Here is a 16,657-nt window from a genome sequence, read left to right on the forward strand (position 1 = left end):
ACAGGGAGGTCCTGGGCCACCATCAGAACTGGTTGGACCATCACTGTAGAAGAAGCCAGGCGGGTGGTACACACACACACACACACACACACACACACACACACACAGACACACACACACACACAGACACACACACACACACACACACACACACACACACACACACAAGCTATAGGAGCGGCAAGCTCCAGAGGCATATTTTCAGCCAGAATTTTGACCAGAGAATCAAAGCATCTACCAATTCTGGTAGATGGACTCACCCAAAAGGAGTGGAAGCATCTTGGTGAGAAGACTCTCCTGACCCAACCTGCCCCACCCCACATCTCACTTCTTCCCCACCACCAGGGGATAACACACCCTCAGACACACAATCTGAGCCTTTCAAATCAGAATGAAAACACAATCACAAACTTTCAGACTGTGACAGAGAGACACCAATTACAACTAAGAGAAGAACCCTTTAAAAAATCACATATTTAAAATGCCAGTAAACGGGCTGAATAGCAGAATGGACACAGGAGAAGACTTAGAAAGAAGACTTAGAAAGCTGATAGATTAGGTAGAAAAATTCTCCCAGAAAGAATAACAGGATAATGAAATAAAATAGACATGAGGGCATATCCAGAAGAGAGAATCTAAGAAAGGAGTCCATCAAAGAAACAAAAGAAGAAAATTTCTCAGAGCTGAGGAAGTACACATATCCTTGGAATGAAAGGATCAACCTGGATATATTATGATGAAATTTCACAATACCTAAAAACAGAGTGTCTAAAATTAACAAAACACAAATTAACATCTCACTTCCTGTTGACAAAACCAGACTCAAGAAGCAATGGAAGAGGTGACACCAGCAGAAATGGCGAAGTAAGAACCTCTGAAAACTCCTCCATAAAAACAACAAGAACACAGGCAAAAATTGTCAAAATCAACTTTTCAGAATCCTGGAAATTAACCAAAGGCTTGCAAAAATCTGGGGAGTATTTATGTAATAAAACAGCTGAATCTCGGTAAAAACAGCAAGCTTTTATTTCATTTTAACCTGCTCTAGTCCCATTCCAAGGTAACCCTAGCCCAAGGTAACCTTGAAAACCATCAGCCCCACAATAGTAGCCTCTAAAGGACACAAAACAAGGTTGGAGCTCCTTCAAAGCCCAACTCACAGATGACTGGCATTATTTGACCTACCTAACAGTTCCCTGGAAAAACTCAGAAGTCTAGTCTTAATTTGGCCAGTCCCAGATGTCACCTAGTGCAGATAACCTTTTTCCCCCAGCCTATATTTGTCAAAAATAATCAGTAGCAATTTTTTAACATCACAGCTATCTGAAGCAGTGATTAACGACTGGGACAAGCAACAGATCAACAAGTGGCCCCAAAAAATTAAAAAGGAAAAGCTGGAGAATTAGATATTCATAGGGAACTTTGGAAATCTTCAACATATTCCTGGGAATCTAGAAAGTCACACGTGTGCATAAAGCTGTGCACATGACCAGGAAAGAACTAAGAAAACTCTAAGTTCTTACCTCTGGCTGACCTTGAGACTCTGCACAAGCAAGAAGTGAGGATTGAGGCAGGAATGTGAAATACTCACCTGAGCATTTAAGGCATATGCCAGCACACATACAAAACCCACACATGCAAAACAAAGGTTTAGAGACTTACTGGTTCAAACCATTTAAGGAAATCTCTGTCTGCTAATTCGTTGAGCACTAAGCTAACAGAGAAGAGACTTCAGTAGCCACACACAACAAAGAATACAGACTTCATTGAACTAGTTCAGAAAAGTCACTAAACAAACAGCTCCAACAAGCTCAAGGAAAGAGGAAAAATCTGATTTCCGAACTTATCACATTTTATTATTTAAAATGTCTGCTCTCAACAACAGAAAAATTATCAGATACGCAAAGATGCAAGAAAGTATGGCAGATAAACAGAAAAAAAGCAGTCAGTAGAAACTGTCCCTGAGGAATTTGAGAGTTACCACTAAATAAATACTTTAATTCTGCTGTTTTCAATATAGTCAAAGAACTACAGCAAGCCATGTCTAAAGGACAAAAGTAAAGTATGAAAATGATGTCTTACTAAATAGAGAATATCAATAAAGAGATAGAAATTATATTTAAAAAAGAACAAAATAGAAATCCTAGAGTTGAAAAATTCAATAACTGAAATGAAAATTTCACTAGAGGGACTCAGTATCAGATATGGGCAGGCAGAAGAAAGAATCAGTCTTGAAGATAGGTCAACTGAAATTACACATTTTGAGGAATAGCAAGAAAAAGTAATGAAGAAAAATAAACAGAACCTCAAGACCTCAAAAATACCAATATACACATATTGGGACTTCCAGAGGAAGAGAAGAGAGAGAAACAGGTAGAATATTTGAAGGAATAATGACTAAGAGTTCCCAAATTTGAAGAAAAGCATTAACTTACACGTCTAAGATTCTCTATGAAATTCAAGTAAAATAAACTCCAAGAGATCTGCTCCTGAACATATCATAATCAAGCTTTCCAAAGACAAACACAGAGAGAATCTTGAAAGCAGCAAGACAGAAGCAACTTATCACATACAAGGGGTCTTTGATAATATATAACTGATTACACATCAAAAGCTGTGAAGGCCAGGAGGCAATGGGATGACTTATATAAAGTACTGAAAGAAAAAGGCCACAGTCCAAAAATTCCATATCCAGGAAAACTATCCTTCAAAATTGGAGGAAAAAAGAAACCCAATCTTAAAAGTCATATGGAATCTCAAGGTATCGTGAATAGCCAAAATAATCTTGGAAAAGAAGATAGAAGTTAAAGGACTCCACACTTCCTGATTTCAAAACAGATAACAAAGCTACAGTAATCAAAATAGTGTGGTTTGGGCATACAGACAGACATAAAGCCCAATGAAATAAAATAGAAAGCCCAGAAATAAACCTTTGCATACATGGTCAAATGATTTTCAACAAGGGTGCCAAGACTATTCAATGAGAGAAATGACAGTCTTTTCAACAAATGGTGCTAGGAAAACTGGATAGCTAAAAGCAAAAAAATTAAGTTGGGCCCTCACCTTATAGCACCTTATATATTCAAAGAACTAAAGCAATCCATGTCTAAAGAACTGAAATAAAGTATGAGAATGATATCTTACTAAATAGAGAATATCAATTAAGAGATAGAAATTATATTTTAAAAAAAAACAAATAGAAACACTAGAGTTGAAAAATTCAATAATTGAAATGGAAAATAAAGACTAACTCAATTAACTCAAAATCAATTATCTAAACATAAGAGCTAAAACTCTTAGAAGAAAACATAGGAGGAAAGCTTCATGGCATTATATTTGGCAGTGATTTCTTGGATACACCACAAAAAACACAGACAGCAAAAGAAAAAAATAGATAAACTAATCTACATCAAAATTTAAAACTTGTACATCAAAGGATTAAGATTTTTTTTAAAGTAAAATATAACAAATATTGTCAAGGATGTTGAGAACTTGGAACCCCCATACATTACTAGTGGAAATGTAAAATGACTGAGCCACTATGGAAAATCATATGGGGGTTCCTCAAAAAATTAAACATAGAATTATTATTTGATCCAGTAATCCTACCTGAATATACACCCAAAAGAATTGAAAAAAAGGGACTCAGATACTTGTACACCAATGTTCATAGGAGTACTATTCACATTAGCCAAAAGGGGAACAACCCAATTGTCTACTGGTGGTGTATATATACAATGGACTATTTTTCAGCCTTAGAAAGAATAAAAGTCTACCACTTGGAGGAATCTTGAAGACATTGTGCTAATTGAAATAAGCCAGACAGAAAAGGACAAATATCTTATGATTCCACTTATACGAGGTAGTCAAATTCATAAAGACAAAAGTGCAGTGATGATTACCAGGGGCTGGAAGGAGATGGGAATGGGAGTTAGTGTTTAATGGGTATAAAATTTCAGTTTGGGAAGATGGAAAAGTTCTGGAGATGGATGATGATGCTTGTACAGTAATGTGAATGTACTTAATGTCATTACACAGTACATTTAAAGATGGTTAAAATGGTAAATTTTACATTGTATATATTTACCACAATAAAAAAGGCAGTACCTTCTTAACTAGTGATTCCATTTTCAGACTCTACCTTAAGGAAATAGAAAATGCAGACAAAAGATTTAGTTGCCAACATGAAAACTGTCTAAATTTATAACAAAAGGGGAGAGTTTAAAATAAGACAAACAACTTCTCATATATTCAATATTTGTGCAGCATTTGAAGTATTAATAATCATTGATGTAGGAAAATGCTCTCAATATCAACCTAAGTTGGGAAGGAAAAATCAAGATATAAACATGCATGAAGAAAATACCCCAAAACATTTTATATATTTTTTTAATCTTGCAGGAAAAATTAAGGCTACTTTTATTTTCTTTAAGTTTTTTGTGTTTTTCTAATTTTCTTCAATGAACATACATTTTATTCAGATGGGAAAACATTTTTTAATTACTTATAAAGACTGAAAAGAATAAATAAAAAGGTAAATCCCTAGGCCACATGATGAGCTTCCTAAGGGAAATGATAATGGTAAAGTCAATCAGGACTTCCCTCAGGAGAGAGCTGTCATAAACAAAAACCGGTCACCAAGTAGAGGTTACCAACATTTTGCTAGTAGTCTTCAAAAATAAGAGAAACCCTGATCCTTTCCACTTAGAAATGGGAGATGGCTTCTCCTACAGCTTCTAGGCTTACCATTCTAATCACTTATCAGAGCAAGAGTTGGCCTTGTGGGGCCCTGAAAACTCCCCTAAGAGTAGACAATAAAAAGCCAGAGATGGCTTCCATAGCATGTTTGAGTCACAATCGCCATGATCCAGGAAGGAGGAGGTGATTGATGCCTCAGAACAGGAAAACCTAAGGAGTAAATGTACACTTTAACAAAGGCCTCAGAGGCTGCCATTTATGTCTGTGTCAAGAAACAAAACAAATGTGCTTTTCAGGGCACACTCCTCTACCCACAAACCAGCGCCCACGTGAGCCTCTCTGAGGTCTTTGCGCCCGGGCCACCCTAGGGAGGTAGAGTAATGCCGTTGTGCTTGTGATCGCAGGTTCTTCCTTATGTTGGAGAGAAACTCCGAAGGGTTTCTAAGGGTCCAAAAACATATCGTGGCAAGATGGGGATCGTGCCCCACACCTTGCATTGCAAGATGCTATTTCCTGGGGTCTTTTTCTTTTTATGCTTTTCTTTTTTTTTTTTTTGCTCTGACATTAGAATTTATAAAACAATTCAGAGCCTGTTCCTGTGCAGTTACTTCCTTTAGGATTTGATAGTTTTGAGGTATACTAGGGAACTAAAATGAAGGAAAGTTTCTATTTAAAAACATAAATATGTATTTTTTTAATGTTAAAGCATTCCCAGAACTCAAACACTGACACAGGGAACAAATACAGTGACCCCAAAAAAGATGCTAATGATTTAATTATAGAAGTAAGTCCAAGCAGATCTTGAACTAAACAGGTTCATATTTTCCACAGGCACACTGAGTACCTACTGTGGGGCAGGCATGGTGCTAGTTGCTAAGAATACAATACCTACACCTTCTGAGCCCTGAGGGTGAAGGTGGACAGTCCGATGTGGAGGAGAACAAGTTTGCCTACCCTTGCACCTCCAAGACAAAGGCTTCAGGACTATCCAGGGGTCCAGTGGGGAAGACAATGGGCAGTTGGTACATGCAGCAGAGTGAGGGGCCTCCTCTCACTGGGACAACCAGAGACCCCTTCACAGTAGCCTCAGAGCTGCGCCTAGAGGATAAGAATTTCAGTAGGCAAAGACTTACGCAATGGCAATAAATGGCAGAGAGAGAAGTCCAAGGGAAAACGAGAGGATGAGACACCTTCTAGTCTTCAGTTGTAGTTCCTAGGGCATTGCTACTCTGTGAGAATCCAGCAGTGAGGGCAGTTCTTTTTTTTTTTTTTTTTTTAAGGAAGCCTTTCCTTTTCCACAGAAGCTGACGTGAGTGAAGCAGGAAGGGGCATGGGAAGGAATATCAGGGGGCAGAGTTTGGAAAAGAGGAGGACCAGAGGCTTTTTCTTAGTTAGACAGTTGAGTTGAAGGTGGCTTCCTTACTCATTTGCCTTCAAGATACCCTCTTGACCTATCCAGGTCACATTTCCCCAACCCTACCTGCCTTTTAGGACAGACAGTGTTGGTAATTTGGTGGCAAGAAATGGATAGACACTGGGGGAAATTACATATGATATGAACATTCCCAAACCAGATGTAAATTAATTACCTGTGATCAACCATGACTCAGGAATATGTGCTGATATTTGCAAACAGATAAAGGACAACAAAGAGCCCACTCGGGAGCTAGAGAACAGAAGCCACCCAGCAATCCTGTGAAATTATTGTCAGTCCCCTTGTGTGTGTGAACAAGCTAGAGAAAAGTCATTACATCCTTGCAGTTTTCTCAGACACATATCAAACTATTCAACACTGGGCTTTCTTCCTGGTTAACCCCAGACAGGGTAATAGGTGGAGCAGATAAGACCAGATTCTGGTTCTAACTCACCCTGGAAGAATCTTGCTCCCTCTGGGAAATCCCTGATGACACTGCTGCCTCTGATTGCATCTACCATGGGCCGCAGGTCCTCCAGCCACACCAGTTTCCTGCAGTAAAGAGAGCTCAAAGAGTAATGCTTTGTAAAGCACCTTAAAATCCTCTGCTAAGAGGATGAGTTAAACATCCATATTGTGGAAAGTTGTGCAGTTGTTAAAGAGAATAAAGGAACTTTATCTGTACTGACAAAGGAAGATTTCCAAGATATTTCCAAGATTTCCAAGATGGGCACTAGGTGAAGAAAGCAAGCTTCAGAGCACACATATAAATTCATCTCATGTGTTTATATAAAACATACATATATTGTTGCAAATACATGCAAAGCTTCTGGAATGATATAAAAGAAACTATTCTATTTCTGGGAGTAGGAGAGAATTCCACTTTTTTAAATATCTTTTTGTGCTTTCATAATTTAGAAAATACTTTGAATACTTTTGTAAATTATATGATGAAAGAGGCTAAGGAGAACTATTATAAATAAAATGTCTTTGTGTTAATTGAAGCTTTAAAATTATCTTCTTCCTTAGATCTCTCTAACCTGATACCATTCCTATATTAATACTGCATCTTTGCCAGGCTTGCTATGGTGCTGCTTCTGTTCAGTGAAGCTTAAGCTTTATAGTGAAATTAGTTTAAATGTGAGTGTATGTATAAGTTATATATGGAAAGAGACATAAACATGTCTGAACACTGAACAAATCTATAGCTAAGGCGCTCACACTTCATTCAAAGGCCTTTTGGTATTGGTTTGGCCTGTTTAGCATCCATTTCCTCTTTGAAACAGTAGGACTACCTCATGTGATTCTATGGGATCCTGGTAGGATTGTCCCTGATGGTGCCCCAAACCTCCCTCTGCCAAAGGAATGGGCTCACAACGTTGGCTGGCCCATCTGAGCACCCCATTCTCCCAGCCACAGTTATTCCTTCAGACATAGGTAAGTGTCCTAAGCTGGACCAATCTTCCCTAAGATTTGCCATGTGAACAAAGAGAAATGTTGTCTCTCTTATTCCAGGACCTCGAGCTGTAAAGACCATAAAGGCTTGAATAAAGCTAGGCAGAGGTAAACGGAGTTGAAAATGGAGAGTGAAGGCACCACTTCAATTTCTGGATTCAGCCATATCTGAAGACAAAATCGCTTCCACTCTTGGACTTTCCACTTGTATAATCAACACATGCTCGCTTGTGGCTTGAAAGTAGATTTTGTTTGTTTTCTCCCTTACAACCTAAAGTGTCCTAGTTAATTAATATTGAATTTTCTCACTGGAGGTTTAACAACCCACTCCATGACTGACTATCAGCCACAAACAAGATCTAAAATTAAAGTCCATATTTTAATATTCTGAATGCTATTGTTAGGTAGGATATCTTATTTATTCCTCAAGAGAAGGAGGTACAAGGAGTATTCCACATGGAATTCCTTTTCCCCGCCCCCACACCACCCCCCACCCAGGGTCATACAATCCTTCAGAAGCCAAGTCCAGAGCAAAAATAATTTCCCAGACCTTTTCTTTTAAAAAAACAGATGTTTTATTATGTGTCAAAAGCAAAGAAGAGAGCTACCTGCAAAACCTACTAAGGGAAGGAAAAGGGAGATGAATTCTGGCTTTTTGTCCAACATTTTAGTGAGGCTGCAGTGCTGGCCCTGCTCTCTGAGCTTCATTATGCTGTCCAACAATGGCAAGAAGAAGAAAGATCCCAGAAAGTCAACGAAGAGAGACAAAGATCCAGGGAACAAATCTGGGGACAAGGCCAAAGAGTAGAATTACAGCCTTGTTTGACAAAGCAACTTAAGACAAGCTCTATAAGTTCCCAACTATAAGCTGCTAACTCCAGCTGCTGTCCCTCAGAGACTGAAGACTCACGGTTCCCCAGACAGGGTAGCCCTTCAGGAGCACCGTAGGAGAGGCCTTATTAAATTGCTTTCAAACCACAGAGCTCAAGTGATTTACACCAGAAACACCAAGGGTGGAAATGCCCCAGCTGCTGGTGAAGATGCATGAAGAGGTCCCACAACTACATTCTGAAAAATAAAACTTCAATTAAATTTAAAAAAGGGGGGGGCGCTGGATCCTGTTTTGTTGATGTCTCAGTAGAAGAGACAGTACCAAAATAAACCAACCTCAAGTTCCTCAAACTCCCAGCCAGCTGAACTTGATCACACTAACCTTGCTGATTTCTTGCCCAAAAAAATTCTCAACAACTGAGGTATAGAAGGTGTATATCCAAGTGTTTTTAATTATATTTATCTTCAAGTCAATTAGATAAAAACTCCAGGCTTTCAGAATGTTTACATAAAGCATTATTTCATTGTATAAATGAAACTCTTATGAAGAGTTCACAGCAAGTTTTGCTTTCTCAATGAGAAGTAAAATAAAAACCTGATGTGTAGCCAAGGCAAAAACCCAGAATAGGTTAAACTCTTTGCAGCAGGAAAATGGTGGACAAGAAAGGAAATTCATAATGGAACCTCTTCAGCCCAAGTGGTAGAGCTAGAAGATAAGAACTCTATGTGGAACTGACATTTCCTCTGAAGCCAGGCATTTGGTACAACAAGGATTCTACAGACGTGTACCAAATTCAGAAATTCTGTAATTACAGCTTTTAAAGGCCGATTCATCTTAAAAAGCACTTTAAAGAAAGAATGTACAATTCAGACAACAGACAACAGAAAAACCAATGCGTCCCCTGCCACCTCACACAGCTGAGCTGTGAGTCCTGGACAGGGCACCAAAGATCTCTGAGCCTCAGCTTCCTCATCTATAAATGAAGAGATTAGATTACATGGTCTCTGGCCTCCTTTCTAGACATACAAATAATACCACTTAAAGTTTCTCACTCTGACCCTCAGAGATTTTATATGTATGTTTTAAAAGGAAATTTCAATTTTTAGCCTATCAAGCAAATGCTGCAATATGAAACTGTAAGGAACTGGAGTGTTGACTTGCTTCTCTCTTCATGCACAAGAAGCACAAATACTTCCCCAAAAGATACTAAAGGAAGGCACTGAATCAGTGGGGTTCTGGCACATTATAACCACAGATGAACTGATCATGTGCAAAAAAGATAATCAGGAACAGGCAAACTCTATCCTGAGGCTAAATCCAAATTCTCCTTTCTTTAATGTGCATGGTACAGTTATAGAATTGGTTAAATGAGGAAGAAAAGAGAGAGACATGCATATTATCTTTACTTGCTTACAACAGCGAAAAATTAGGAACTGCTTAGAGCCTACAACCAAGGTGGGTTAAACACAGAAAGTTACTTACACAATAAAAATTATTCAACAATTAAAATCATGTTTAGAAGAATATTTAATATCCTGAGAAAACTCCATAGAATATTGCTATATTTTTTAAAGTAGGTTACAAAATATAAATGGTATAAATATGTATTATATTATTTATCTGTATATTAGTTTTATATATATATATAAAATCACTGTTTATCTCTAACTGGTAGAACTATGGATGACATTTATTTCTTTCTTTATATATTATACATTTCCAAATTTCCTACAATGAAAATATATAATTTTTGTAAACAGGGGGGAATGTTATCTTTTAAAAGACAAACTACTTGCTTGGCATGAAATCATATATTTTTCCTATGGAAAAAATACAGTTCCCCTTCTTCTGTTCTCACATACAGTAAGCTCTTCATGTTATCTGGGTCTCTTTGGAGAGATTGTTACCCTAAAATCTGGGAGCATCTAGATGTAATATTTGAATCAGAAAGATCTCTCTAAACAAAATTAAAAAGTTGGCATCTATAAAGTAAAAGACTAATCAATTTTACTCTATAAATATTAAAATTTATGAATGGTAAACACTGTAAACAAAGTTGAAATACTGAATATGACAGCCAAAGGTCTGATTTCTTTAATATATAAAGAGTATTTGCAATACATAAGAAAAAGTCCAACATTCCAACAGAAGTAGGCAAAGGAGATGAACCATGTGCTCACAGAATTCAAATAGTTTTTTTTATATCATTAATGTACAATTACTTGAACAACATTATGGTTACTAGACTCCCCCTATTATCAAGTCCCCCCCCACATACCCCATTACAGTCACTGTCCATCAGCATAGTAAGATGCTATAGAATCATTACTTGTCTTCTCTGTATATACTGCCTTTCCCGTGTCCCCCCACCCACTACATTATGTGTGCTAATCGTTATGCCCCCTTTTATCCCTCATCCCTCCCTTCCCACCCATCTTCCCCAGTCCCTTTCCCTTTGGTAACTGTTAGTCCATTGTTGGGTTCTGTGAGTCTGTCAAGTAGTTTTAAACATGTGAAAAAGAATAAACCTCACTCAAAATGTAAAAGATGCAAATTTAAACAATGAATCTATTACGTTTTAACCTTTCCCATTGGCAAATATTTTAAAAGTTCAATAAACGTAGTGTTGAGGAGGTGAGGGATGGGGAGCAATCACTGATGAGACTATGATTTGGTAGTACCTTTCATTGGAAAGATCTATAAAGTTAAAAGTAAAAATACTCTTCAAGGAGACAACTCCACTGCTAGGAATGTATCTTGTAGAAATAGCTGCACACATGGCCCAAAACACATATACATAGCTGTTCGCTGCAGAGGTGTTTGTAACAGCATAAGACTGGAAACAACCTAGATATTTTTCAATAGAGGACTGATTGAATAGTTATGATATGCTGCATAAGAGAACAGGAGGCAGCCGTTCTCGAATGCCAGGGATCCACACACTCTGACTTAAGGCCCTCTCCAAGATGGGTTATGGGGGCGGGGGAGCAGATGACCCAGTTTTTGTGTAAAGGAGGGCGTTGAAAAGGAGCTAGCTATGTATATACTTGTGCTCTGAAAGAAATCAAAAGTATTACCAGTAGCTGTCTCTGAGAAGGCGGCTCTAGACTATGTAAAGGGGCAATTTCTGCTATAAGCATTTATTACTTTTATATTTTAAAACCTAGCTAATTACTTTAAATAAACATTAAACGAATATTTAGGCAGGGCCACGGAATCCACAGTGCTTCGAACTCTGATGTCAGGAGGAAGGGGTTTCCACATCCCACCCAAACAATAAATACCCACGAAAAGTAAAATCCTGAGGAAAAAAGGCAGACAACTTTTTTTAAATTAAAATGTAAAACGTCGTGCAGAAATAAAGAAAATTAAGGCAATGCAACGACGGCTTTGGAGCAGCGCTTTCCACCAGCACCCGACGCGCCCGAAGGGGCGGGGCCGCGCCGGAGGCACACCCGCTGTGCAGACGGCGCCTGGCGCCCCCGGACCCGGCCCTCTCCCCTCCCGACCGCTTGCTTGTACCCGCCGAGCGGGGCGACCTCAAATCGCGGCGTCAAACTCCGCGGACGCGGGGCCGGGGGCGGGCCGGGTCGGCCGGAGCTCCCGCCTTTCCCGGAGGGGGACGCAGGGCTGCCTCGCGCAAACTTTGCTGGAGTTCGGAAAAGCTCTCCTCCGGGCCCTGAGCCCTGACCCGGCGCCGCCCCCTCCGTCCGGGGCGTCCCTGCCCGGCCCCGGCGCGCATTCGTAGGGCCACAGTGCGACCCAGCGGGCCGCGGGGAAACTGCGCCCGACGGCCACCGCTGGAAACCCGGGGGGTGAGACCGGGAGAGTCACCGCCTCTCACCCGCTGTGGTCTTCGACCAAAGACTGACGGGAGCAGTCTCCTGCCTCCTTTGAAAATGCAGGGAGTCGACCTGTTTGCTGGGACAATGTTGCCAGACCTCCCAGGTCTTAGTTTGGCATTTCACACACACTGGATGAAAGTCCACTTGCCGGAAAGTTCTGGTTTGAGAGACGCGGGTTTTTTTCAGAATTCCAAACAACTGGTAATTTATTAAGTACAAAAAACGAGCTGTCAATCTTTATCTGAAAGGTGACTCAGGATCTAGCAAAATCTATGGATGGTAGGACTGACTATAAGCAGGCTCAACCGACATGCCACCTCCTTCCGGAAATCAGCCTCTGGTTTGAGTAAGTACAAGTGTCGCCTTGCTTGCTGTCAAGGCCTGTGTGACTCTCTCCGCTATGAATGGAATCTGCCCGTCATCCCCGTGACTGAACCCTACAGGCTCCTTGAGGCAAAGACCGTATCTTACTCATTTGTGCTGGGGGTGGGGACAGAAGCCATACAGACATTAGCAACAGAAGAAAAAAGCTGTGTCACAACAGCAACACTGACACACAAATTTCACTTAGTTTATTGCAATATATTCCTATATTCTATATATTTCGTATTTTATATTATAAATTGTTATATATTGAGCCTTGATCCAATAGGCAAATATCGCGCCTTGCACATTAGTTTCAGGCCATATTAATATCATACAACTTGAATACCAAGTAACTCAATATATAATGATTTCATATTTGCAAGGGAAAAAGACTTTCAAAAAACAAGGTTGAGATTTTGGGGGGTTTGGGGCTAAGCTGAAAATAAAAATTATTTGGCAATAGGTAAGATAATCAAATGTGTATAGGATCGAATTCATTCACTTAGTTACACATAAAAGTTTAAATTACAATTGTGAAATGGTGGGTTGATTCTATAAAGCTGCTCTATTTTCCACTCTTGCATTGTATGAAGCAATTTTATTTGAACTCTTACCTTTAGTTTTTCAGTATCTTTCAGTCATCCCAAGAGTATTCTTAAAGCATCTAACAGTTAATTTTATTTACATATAGTATTTTTTAAATCCGTATATGGTGCTGTCACTGGACATTTTTAATCCCAAGCCATAATTATATAGATTAGGTTGTTCTTTTTTCCAAATTTGTGCTATACGTTTTTATTTGTGATCTCTTCAACCTTTTACCAACTGTCATGCTTTTTAATCATTGCTATTTACATACACACCCAAAACTTGAATAAGGAAGTCATTAGTAAGGGTCTAAACTTCAGAGAACAGAATCTGGTCTGGCTAGTTAAGAGAAGGCTTGTTCCAGAGTATCATATAACTTCCAGAATCGCTAAAGTGGGGGTAGGGGGAGCGTTTGGCAAGAAACAAACTCTAAACTGAGCTTCCAGGACTAATTCCACAGCCATAGGACTAGCCAGAAAACAAGAAGCCACAAGCCAAATCCAGCTCCGCTGCTGCAGCACACAGCACGGTACCGCCTCCGCTGTAATCAGGAAGCCGCGGACTGGGTGAGATGCTGCTGCGTGTCATCTCTGCCACCATCTGTAAACCAAAGTGATTGCCTCACTCTTAAGTCAAGTTGTATGCAAATGAATCTGACTGTGGAACCTAAAATATACATCCAAAATTCTCAGTGCAGCAGAGTCCAGAAAACCTCATTTTTAGCTTTCCAGCTTCTTCAATACAGGAAAACAGAAAAAAATAGTTAGAATAGATAATGAACCAGCTAGCCCATAGCATCTGCCCCATAACCCCTAGAATAATTATTAATTTTGGTTATATTTATTTGTCCTCTCTTTTTTCTTAACCAATTCCATCAGATGGCCTTTATCAGCAACTGAAATTAGCATTAATTAAAATTGTTCCAGGATCAAATTTTGCCCATATAGTATTTAGGTGTTCAAAATTAAGCAATTAAAAAAATGGCTTGAAATAGGAGAATCTTGGAAGCCCTTGAATATAAGGAAATTCCACCTTATATTATATATCTTAAATATCTATGAGGGACAATTTGAAAGAAGAAAATCTTGCTTCATATTTAAGCATACACAACAGCTGTGCCATGAAAGCTTTTTTAGAAAATAGTTTTGTGGGCAAATGGTTTAATTTCCTAGGGCTGTCACAGCAAAAATTGCCACAGACTGGGTGGCTTAAACAAAAAAAAAAGTGTATTCCCTCACAGTTCTGAAGGCCAGAAGACCAAAATCATGGTGTCAGCAGGGCTGCTCTTCTGCTACAGGTTCCAGAAAGAATCCTTCCTTGCCTCCCAGTTTCTGGTAACTGTCAATTACCCTTGGCTTCTCTGGCTCATGGCCACATCACCCCCACCTCTGCCTCAGTCTGCACATAATCTCTCTTCTGTCTTCCTTCTCTTCTGTTCATCTCAAATTTCCCTCTACCTTTCCCTTGTATAGACACAGACACTTGTCATTGGCTTTAGGGCCCACTCACATTATTCAACTTGACCTCATCTCAAGATTCTTAACTTGATTACACGTGCAAAGATTCTTTTCCAAATTAGGTCACATCCACACTTTCCATTTGATTTTCTAAATAAGGTCACATCCACAGTTTCCATTTGATGTGGAACTATCTTTTGGGGCTGGGCCACCATTCAACAGATAAATTTAGGAAATGCTCACATCAAAGAAATGATGTTCCACAGAATGCAGTTACAGCACAGCTGCTGGGCAGGTCCTCAGAAAGAATATCAATAATCAGAGAAGCTAAAATTGGTGACTGAACAGTTGAAGGCTCTGAAACACTTGGCAAGTGTAGCTATTCTAAACTTTGACCATGCATCACTATTAAAGATCATCACAGCAACCTACAGTATGGGAGAATATATTCATAAACAAGTCATCTGATAAGGGGTTAACATTGAAAATACATAAAGAACTCATATGCCTCAACACCCAAAAAACAAATAACACGATTAAAAAATGGGAAAAGGACCTGAACAGACACTTCTCCAAGTAGAAGTAGAAATACAAATGACCAAGAGGCACATGAAAAGATGCTCCACATCACTAATCAGCAGGGAAATGAAAATCAAAACTGCAATGAGATAGCACCTCACACCAGTTAGAATGGCCACCATCCAAAAGACAAATAACAAATGTTGGCGAGGATGTGGAGAAAGGGGAACCCTCCTACACTGCTGGTGGGAATGTAAATTGGTGCAGCTGCTGTGGAAAGCAGTATGGAGGTTCCTCAAAAAACTAAAATAGTAATACCATTCTATCCAGTAATTCCACTTTCAGGAAATTACCCAAAGAAGATGAAATCCCTGATTCAAAAAGACATATGCACCCCTATGTTTATCGCTGCACTATTTGCAATAGCCTGGGTATGGAAACAACCTAAGTGTCCATCAGTATATAAATGGATAAAGAAGATGTAGTACATATACAAAATTGAATATTATTCAGCAATAAAAATAAAAGAAGTCCTGCCATTTGCAACAACATGGATGGAGCTACAGGGTATTATGCTCAGTGAAATAAGCCAGGCAGAGAAAGACAAATACCATATGACTTCACTTATTTGTGGAATATAAAAACAAAGCAAAACAGAAGGAACAAAATAGCAGTAGACTCATAGACACCGAGAATTGACTGGTGGTTACCATGGAGGAGGGGTTGGGATGGGTGGGTGGAGAGGATGAGGGGATTAAAGGGGCACAGTAATTCCCACACACATTATGGGATAGTAGTACAGCATGGAGATTGAGTCAATGATTCTGTAACATCTTTCAATGTTGTTTGATAGTAATTGCACTGGAGGGGGTGAATATTTAATAATATGGGTAACTGTTGAACCACTGTGTTGTATATTTGAAACCAATTTAAGATTGAATGTCAATGATACTTCAATTAAAAAAAGATCATCATCATACAGCCATAAAATGTAATAAAATTAAGGCTTATACGTTGCAGTCTTCTTGAGGCCTGAATGTTTGGTGGTTGAAACTATTTCTTGCTTATTTCCCAGGTTATCATTACAATACACCCCACTAAGTAAAGTTAAAAAAAAAGTTTTATACCCAGTGATTAGACTGCCTCCCTCCAGACTCCATTTTAGTTCCATTTTGGATAAAGTACAAATTCCCAATCCTTTGCAACCAAGCCTCCATCAGTCTTCTTTATTTATTTTTTTTTTTGAGAGGGCATCTCTCATATTTATTGATCAAATGGTTGTTAACAACAATAACATTCAGTATAGGGGGGTCAATGCTCAATATACAATCATTAATCCATCTCAGGTCTAATTCTCGTCAGTCTCCAATCTTCTGAAGCATAACGAACAAGTTCTTACATGGTGAACGAATTCTTACATAGTGAATAAATTCTTACATGGTGAACAGCACAAGGGCATTCATCACAGAAACTTTCGGTTTTG

The 16,657-nt window shown here is 39.0% G+C and overlaps 1 long non-coding RNA gene and 1 pseudogene across 1 annotated transcript in view; one reads left to right on the top strand and one right to left on the bottom strand.

Moving 5' to 3' along the window:
- LOC140844767 (uncharacterized) overlaps nt 1-12,044 on the bottom strand; it is an 87,568-nt gene extending 75,524 nt beyond the window's left edge. Inside the window, exon 1 of the long non-coding RNA XR_012123257.1 lies at nt 11,939-12,044. This is a non-coding gene — a long non-coding RNA (uncharacterized lncRNA). The remainder of the gene's footprint in view (nt 1-11,938) is intronic.
- LOC118971361 (small ribosomal subunit protein eS25 pseudogene) lies at nt 8,277-8,615 on the top strand (annotated as a pseudogene).
- Nucleotides 12,045-16,657: the final 4,613 nt, after the last annotated feature.

The sequence above is a fragment of the Manis javanica genome, chromosome 12 (genome assembly GCF_040802235.1).
Source record: "Manis javanica isolate MJ-LG chromosome 12, MJ_LKY, whole genome shotgun sequence".
In the NCBI taxonomy this organism is placed as follows: domain Eukaryota; kingdom Metazoa; phylum Chordata; class Mammalia; order Pholidota; family Manidae; genus Manis; species Manis javanica.